The following is a 7,003-nucleotide window of genomic DNA, read 5'->3' as shown; positions in this document are numbered from 1 at the left end:
AGAAAGAAAGAAAGAAAGAAAGAAAGAAAGAAAGAAAGAAAGAAAGAAAGAAAGAAAGAAACGTGATGAGTGATGAGTGAGTGAAATGTCATCATCTGAGCCTGGCTTGAGCGTCCGCATAGACAACATCCAGCCCCTGCCTGTAAGCTCCCAGCGCTCCTCCACTCCAAGGAGCTTCCCTTTCTGTCTTTCAGCTCCCACTCCTGAGGCCACACCCTGCACCTCATCATCACCCGAAACTGCTGCGCCTCTGAAAGCTTAGCTGTCACCAGCCCCCTCAGCACAGCCCGCTGTCCTCCCTGCCCTCCCGCCTAACTCCCACTGCATGGTGCACAGCGCATGCACACACGTGCTCATGTGCACACATGCGTGCATGCACGCACATACACACATGTGCACAGGCATGCACACACATGCACAAGCACACAGAGGCGCTCATGCACTCGTGCGCACACACACACGCATGCACATGCGCACACGCACACACAAGCCCGCCTCTGCCGCCTCAAGTTCTGTCACCTCCCCCGGTCTTGCTTCTTTCCCTGCCAGGACTGACTGTCTGAACTTCCATCTCATTTGCACCCTTGTTCTCTCGCGCTCTTTATATATACTAGATACCAGTCCTTTTTGGTATATGTGTTGTGAATATTTTCTCCCAGTTTGAATTTTGCTTATTCATTTTCACTATGTTTCTTGATGATCAGAAGTTTCTAATTTTGATGACGTCTAACTTGTCAATTTTTCTTTTGTGATTACAGATTGTGTGTGTGTGTGTAGCCTAAGAAGACTACATTCTATCCCCCAAGTCACAAGATATTCTCCTGTTTCTTTTTTTTATTTTATTTTTTTATTTTTTTAAAGATTTTATTTATTTATTTGACAGAGAGAGAGACAGCGAGAGAGGGAACACAAGCAGGGGGAGTGGGAGGGGGAGAAGCAGGCTTCCCGCAGAGCAGGGAGCCCGATGAGGGGCTCGATCCCAGGACCCTGAGATCATGACCTGAGCCGAAGGCAGTCGCTTAAACAACTGAGCCACCCAGGCGCCCCACCTGTGTTTCCTTTTTAAAGTCTTAATGGTTTAACTTTGATGTTTAGATCTATGATCTATTTTGAATTCATATTTTTTTGTATGGTGTGAAGTAGGACTCGAGGTCCATTTTCCCCCGTCTGGAGATCCAGTTGCTCCAACACCGTTTGTTGACAAGAATTACCTCTCCTCACTGGATTGCTTTGGTGCCATTGTTGAAAATCAGGTAATTACATATTAGGGTTTATTAGTGGGCTTTTTATTCTCTTCTATGATCTGTTTGCTGACTCTTACTCTAGAAGCTATCTTGATTACCATAGCTTTATGGTATGTCTTAAAATCGGTAGTGTAAGTCCTCTAACTTTTTTTTCCAAAAGTGTTTTGGAAAAAAACTTTGTATTTCTACACATTTTCAGCTTGTCAATTTCTACAAAAAAAAAAAAAAAAGCTCACTGGGATTTTGATTAGAATTGCCTTGAATCTGGAGATTAATGTGATGAGAATGGACATCTTAACAATAAATCTCATCTTGAATTATTTATTTATCTCTCGCACCCCTCCCTAACCTGCTCTTACACTATCATGCCTGCCCCTGAAACTGGGAGGCACCCTGAATGTGGTCCTCTCCCTTAGCTTTAACAACAATCACAGGCCTGCCGATTTTTCTCCCTAAATGTATGCTGAATCCATTCTTACCTTTCCCTACTACTACTTTGCAGAATGCAGGCCTTCCTCCTCACTCACTTAGAGAATCGCAATCACTGTTTACCTAACTGCACTCTGCAAAGCTAGCTTGCGCAGCAGCCTCCGAGACGCTCTTTTGCGGATCCAATCATGCCACTCTGGCTCGAAGCTCATTAGCTCCAGGACGAAGTCCCAGCTGCCTTAACTTGAAATGCACCATGCTCCTGATCTAGCTCTTTCCCACCTTTTCAGCTGCCTTTCCTGATAACCCCTGTACCTTCCGCTTTCTGAAAACCTCCCCATCCCCCAAATGAGTTAGGGGACCCTCCTTGATGTGCCCATTATGCCCTGTATATAAGAAAGGGTATCTAATGTGGGGCACTTGTTCAAAAATTAAGAATTTCATGATGGTGACAGCAGAGTGTTAAGCCAAGTATAAAGCTTTTCTGAGCACAGGGCCCTGTGTAACTGCATGGGTCCTTTGCACATCTCGTACTTGTAACTGTGTCTGTTTCCTGTACAGCAGGAAGCCCTAGAGCTCTGGAAGGCCCAGGCAAGTCATCCAGAAAATGAGTTGCTTTTTCCTAAAATCAGTGGCTTTTGTCTTTTGGTATAATCTGATCATTTTAAATGCTCTTCGAAGGCAGAGCATTGTATTTAGTATTGTAGTCCAGTTACTCGGTCCTCAAAATTAAGTCAACGAATACCTATGCATAAGACCCACTGAGATCAGAACATTGTGAGCTCTGACGGAATGAATTTGCTTGTGGCCACAGTGTCAGCCAACAATCCATCATAAGGAGAGGTCGTGATAGGATTTCAGGCACAGAAATCACCCGTTGGTATTCTGTAAGTATAATTAGCCTGTGTTCATTCTCCATACATTAAACACTCCAAATATCCCCTTCCAAATAGGCTGGAAATGCATGCACATTCGTATTTGCTATTCTTTATACAAAATGTAAGTGATTGAGGAGGAAATGTCTACTGAGGTAGCATCTCACTGTCTGGGGCTGGGTGTGGGGTGATGACTGTGGTCTGGTTTGGGGCACGGTCCTAGCGAAGGTGTTTGCGGTCAAGTGTAAGAAGTCTTCCAGTCTGTTCTACTGCTCAGCTGCCCCGGTTTGATTTCTCCCTCTCCGGGATTCCTTAGCAGTGTGGGCTATGCCCTATGCAGGCTTTTATTCCTAACACGCACAAGGCCTGGCAGCAGGTCCAATAAATGTTTGGCTGATGAATGCGTGAGAAGGGGGAGGGAGAAAGGGGAAAGAAACAGGGGCAGACTTCAGGGCAGGATTCTATTATCTTGTGGAAATAAGATAACTTCCTTCCCACCCCCATCACCTAAATCCGACAAACAAACAAAACAAACTGACTTAATCTAAAGTCCAGCTTAGGTTTGTTCTTAGTGTAGGTAATGTATTATTCTGGTTCACTGAAGACCATTAAATGCCCGTATTAATAATATTAATGAAAACAATAATAAATTTATATCAATAACGTTTATGAAGTGTTATTTTTTAATAACATGCATATAGCTTTAATCATTTTTTAATTTGGTTATTCATTTATTTATTCATTCAACAGACACTGAGTGCCTATTATGTGTCATAACTAGGGAATACATTTCCATGATCAAACATTCTATAGTGTATTTTACCATTGGACATTTGTGGATTTAAACATAAAAAAAAACTGGGCGCCTGGGTGGCTCAGTTGGTTAAGCTCTGACTCTTGTTTTCAGCTCAGGTCATGATCTCCTCTCCTGGGTTGTAGGATTGAGCACCATGTGGGGCTCCACACTCAGCAAGCAGTTTGCCTGGGATTCTCTTTCTTTTTCTCCCTCTGCCCCTCTCCCTGCTCTCTCTCTCTCTCAAAATTAATCAATCTTAAAAAAAATAATAAAAAAGTGAATCTTTCTAACAGCGAAAAAGTTAACTGTATATTCCTTTTTCTTTCCTATCCAAGCCACATGAAATGGCCAAAAGGCATAACATTAGGTCATATAAAAATAAAGAGCAGCACCAATGTGCATATGCATCCTTGAAAATGGAACCATTATCTAGTATACCCTCTGAAATCTGTATGCCAATTCAGCTCATGGAGAAAGTAATAGATATGACTAATTTTGGTATCATAATGTCACCTACAGAGCATTTTCTTATGTTTAATTTCACTTGAAACCTGCCTCCTAGAAGCTTACAACCTAAAGCAGACATATTGACAAATGTCTGAACTGTGCCTGGCATGCGGTAATAACTCAATAAATACTTGTGGAACAAATGTATGAGTGAGTATGGTTATAGTACATGTGATCAAGGGTAAAGAAGGATTAAGATAATACAAAAATACAAAAAATTTACAGTAAGTCCTGAAGGCATTTCAATTTAATTCAAACGTGGTGTTTACACATAGTAGCAGATGAATACAGTTTGGTGTGCTTAACCAAACTGAATTTGTCAAATCCTGGCTGTTTGCCAGGACTCTATTGCATGGAGGGAGGAGTGACTGTCTTTCCCTCGGCTGGACAGACAGCTTGTGCTGGATGGTGGTATTGATGGCAGTGATGAGGACTATCCAGGTGTGGTCAGCAGTGATCTAAAATGACCCGATGACCCTCACCTCTCCGTGATTCCTTCCCCTGTGCATATGATTGGATATTATCTTATGTTACACTGCAGAAGAGATTTTTGCAGGTGCGATTAAGGTTATTAATCAGTTGATCTTGCAATAGGACCTAACTTACTCACACAAGCCCTTTAGAAGAAGAGTTTTCTCTGTTGGACACAGAGGAGGAGATCAGAGAGACCCACTCTGAGTGGCCTGAAAGAATGCAAGCGTCTATATCATGAGCTGCCAATGGGGGTCATGGGGGACAGACCTGAGACCAGCCTCTGGGAGCTCAGAGTGGCTCCCAGCTGACAGCCAGCAAGGAAAACAAGGGATCTCAGTCCTTCAACTGCAGAAGAATGAATTCTGCTGACAAGAATGAGCTTGGAAGCTGATTTTTTCCCCAGAGCCTCCAGACCAGAACTCAGCCTGGCCACCACCTTTGTTTCTGCCTTAATCTAAGTCCAGCCATTCCATGCCAGACTTCTGACCTACAGAACTGTGGAGCCAATGTTTATGTGGTTTTAAGACACTCAGTTTGTGGTAGTTTGTTATAGAGCAAGAGAAAACTAATGGCATTTTTAAGATAGGGAAATTTGCTCCACGGGTTATGGGTAAACCTGAGTGATGATGCAGAGAAGCAGGGAGATGGGCAAGCGTGGGATCTCGGGCTCCCAGGTGGGGAAGGCTTTGGCTAGAAGGAGGAGGGGGCTGCTCACTGTCACTCAGGCAGGGTCTGCATCCTGTCTCTCTCATGCAACCTGGGGCAAATTTGTTTTTCTTTTAAAACTTTCAAACCTACAGAAAAGTTGAAAAAACAGTATTTTCAACATCTCACATACCCCTTTACATAAATGGAACAATTATTAACATCTTTTGTAATATTGGAAAATTAATCCTGCCTCCTCCATAGGTCTCAGTGAAGCTTAAAGAGAGGAGACTTGTATAAAGCATTAAATTAGAATGCTTACCATCCGTGCAGTGAAGTTGGTGATTTTATTCTTATTAATTCTGGCAACATACACTTAGCAGCATCTACACAGGGCGAGACACTTCCAATTCATCAGAAATCTGATGTTCTATCTTGCAGTTTAGGAATCTATGGAGATGTGGATTAGTAAATAAAAAATTACAAATTCTTCAACCTTAAGTAATGATCATTCAGGTAAGGGGAAAAGAAATCTCACTCTCAGTATTGGCTTAGCTTATTTTTTAAAAAACATTTTACTCTGAAATAATTTTAGATGTACAGAAAAGTTGTAAATACACCAAAGAGCGTTCCCATATGCCTTTCATCCAGCTCTTTCTACTCTTACCATCTTCCACAACCATGGCATATTTATCAAAACTAAGAAGTTAACAGTCGTGCAATACTATTAACTAAACTACTGATTTTCTTCAGATTTTCTGATTTCTTCCTTTAATGTCCTCTTTCTGTTCCAGGATCCAACACAGGACACTGCATTGCAGCTAGGACTTACTTTTTTTTTTAAATGTTTGACTTGAAGGTATATAAATATAAACCCAGCTATAAGTTTATTGTGGTTTTAGCTCTTGTGTTACTATACACCAAAGTAAACCTATGCGTTATTTTCAAGCAAAATGTTAAAAGTTCAAACCAATGTAATTCAAATTAATTTAATATGATGATTGAGACTGTTTTGATGAAAACCATTTGCCACTTTGCTAAAGGAATACAGCACCTCATGAATTCTTTTGCATTCCCTGCCCCCTCCTTGATCAAGCTGATTTGATTCTTCCCATTGCTGTTCTCTACTTGATGAACCGTAAAACCTTCTTTCACACAGTGGGCCACGACATCACTGGACTTTCACTTGACTCAAACTTGTCCCTATCACGTTACTTCATACCATCCTCCTCTCCTTCTAATCACTGAGCCAGGACAATGAAAGTAGTGACACAGGGCACCAGTGAACTGTAAATGAAATGCAAACCCGGCATTGACACTGAACTTCTTTCAGAAGATGGCCAACCAGATAATCAGAGATGTTTACATCAATTGTTGAAAAGACTATCACTGAAATAAAAAAAAAAAACAACAACAACCTAAAGGTTTTTTTGAGAATACAGCTGTAAAATTCCTGCTTAAGAAACACTGCAATGAGATTATATACAATGTTTGGTGAGAACTGAGATACTTTAAGGCTTCCGGGAGACGGAGAAGGATGAATGGGAGTGACCAAGGTTTGCCGAGAGAGGGAGTTAAAAGGAGTCAGAAGAGCAGGTGTGGCGGCATGAAGAGGTGAGAGAGGGTCTTGTATTTTTCAAGCTGTAGGTAACTCAGCCTGGAGAGTCTAGGGGGTGAGGGTCAGGGTGGGAGAGGATTGGGGGAGGGGCAGCATCAGATACTGAGACTAGAAGGCCAGAAAGGCCAGCAAAAGTGGGCAGATGTGTTCTTCCAGGTTTGGGGAAAACTATAGAGCTTTGAATTGGAATGTGATGTGATTAGATTTTCCCATTAGAGAGGATTTTTGTCTCCTGTGGGAAACAGACACCAGAGAAAAGGATTACAATGGGTCAGGTGAGAGAGGATGAAGGTTTGAACTCCTGTGGCAGTGGGAACAGAGAAGAATGAATCTGACATCTGAAAAGTAGAATCAGAAGGATTTGGAGATCAATTGGCCTTGGAGGGAGAGAACTGAGAGAGGCATTTTGGATAAT

At 42.0% G+C, this 7,003-nt stretch overlaps 1 protein-coding gene across 1 annotated transcript in view; it reads right to left on the bottom strand.

Moving 5' to 3' along the window:
• The window catches only part of ATP6V1C2 (ATPase H+ transporting V1 subunit C2), a 72,563-nt gene extending 67,253 nt beyond the window's left edge, over positions 1 to 5,310 (bottom strand). Inside the window, exon 1 of the mRNA XM_035000584.1 lies at positions 5,293 to 5,310. The gene's annotated coding sequence lies outside the window, so the exon portion shown is untranslated. The remainder of the gene's footprint in view (positions 1 to 5,292) is intronic.
• Positions 5,311 to 7,003: the final 1,693 nt, after the last annotated feature.

This window comes from Mirounga leonina, unplaced genomic scaffold (genome assembly GCF_011800145.1).
Source record: "Mirounga leonina isolate KUSES-001 unplaced genomic scaffold, KU_Mleo_1.0 Mir_125, whole genome shotgun sequence".
Lineage (NCBI taxonomy): Eukaryota > Metazoa > Chordata > Mammalia > Carnivora > Phocidae > Mirounga > Mirounga leonina.
The sequence above is the reverse complement of the archived record's forward strand: the minus strand, read 5'-3'. Positions and strand labels throughout refer to the sequence as shown.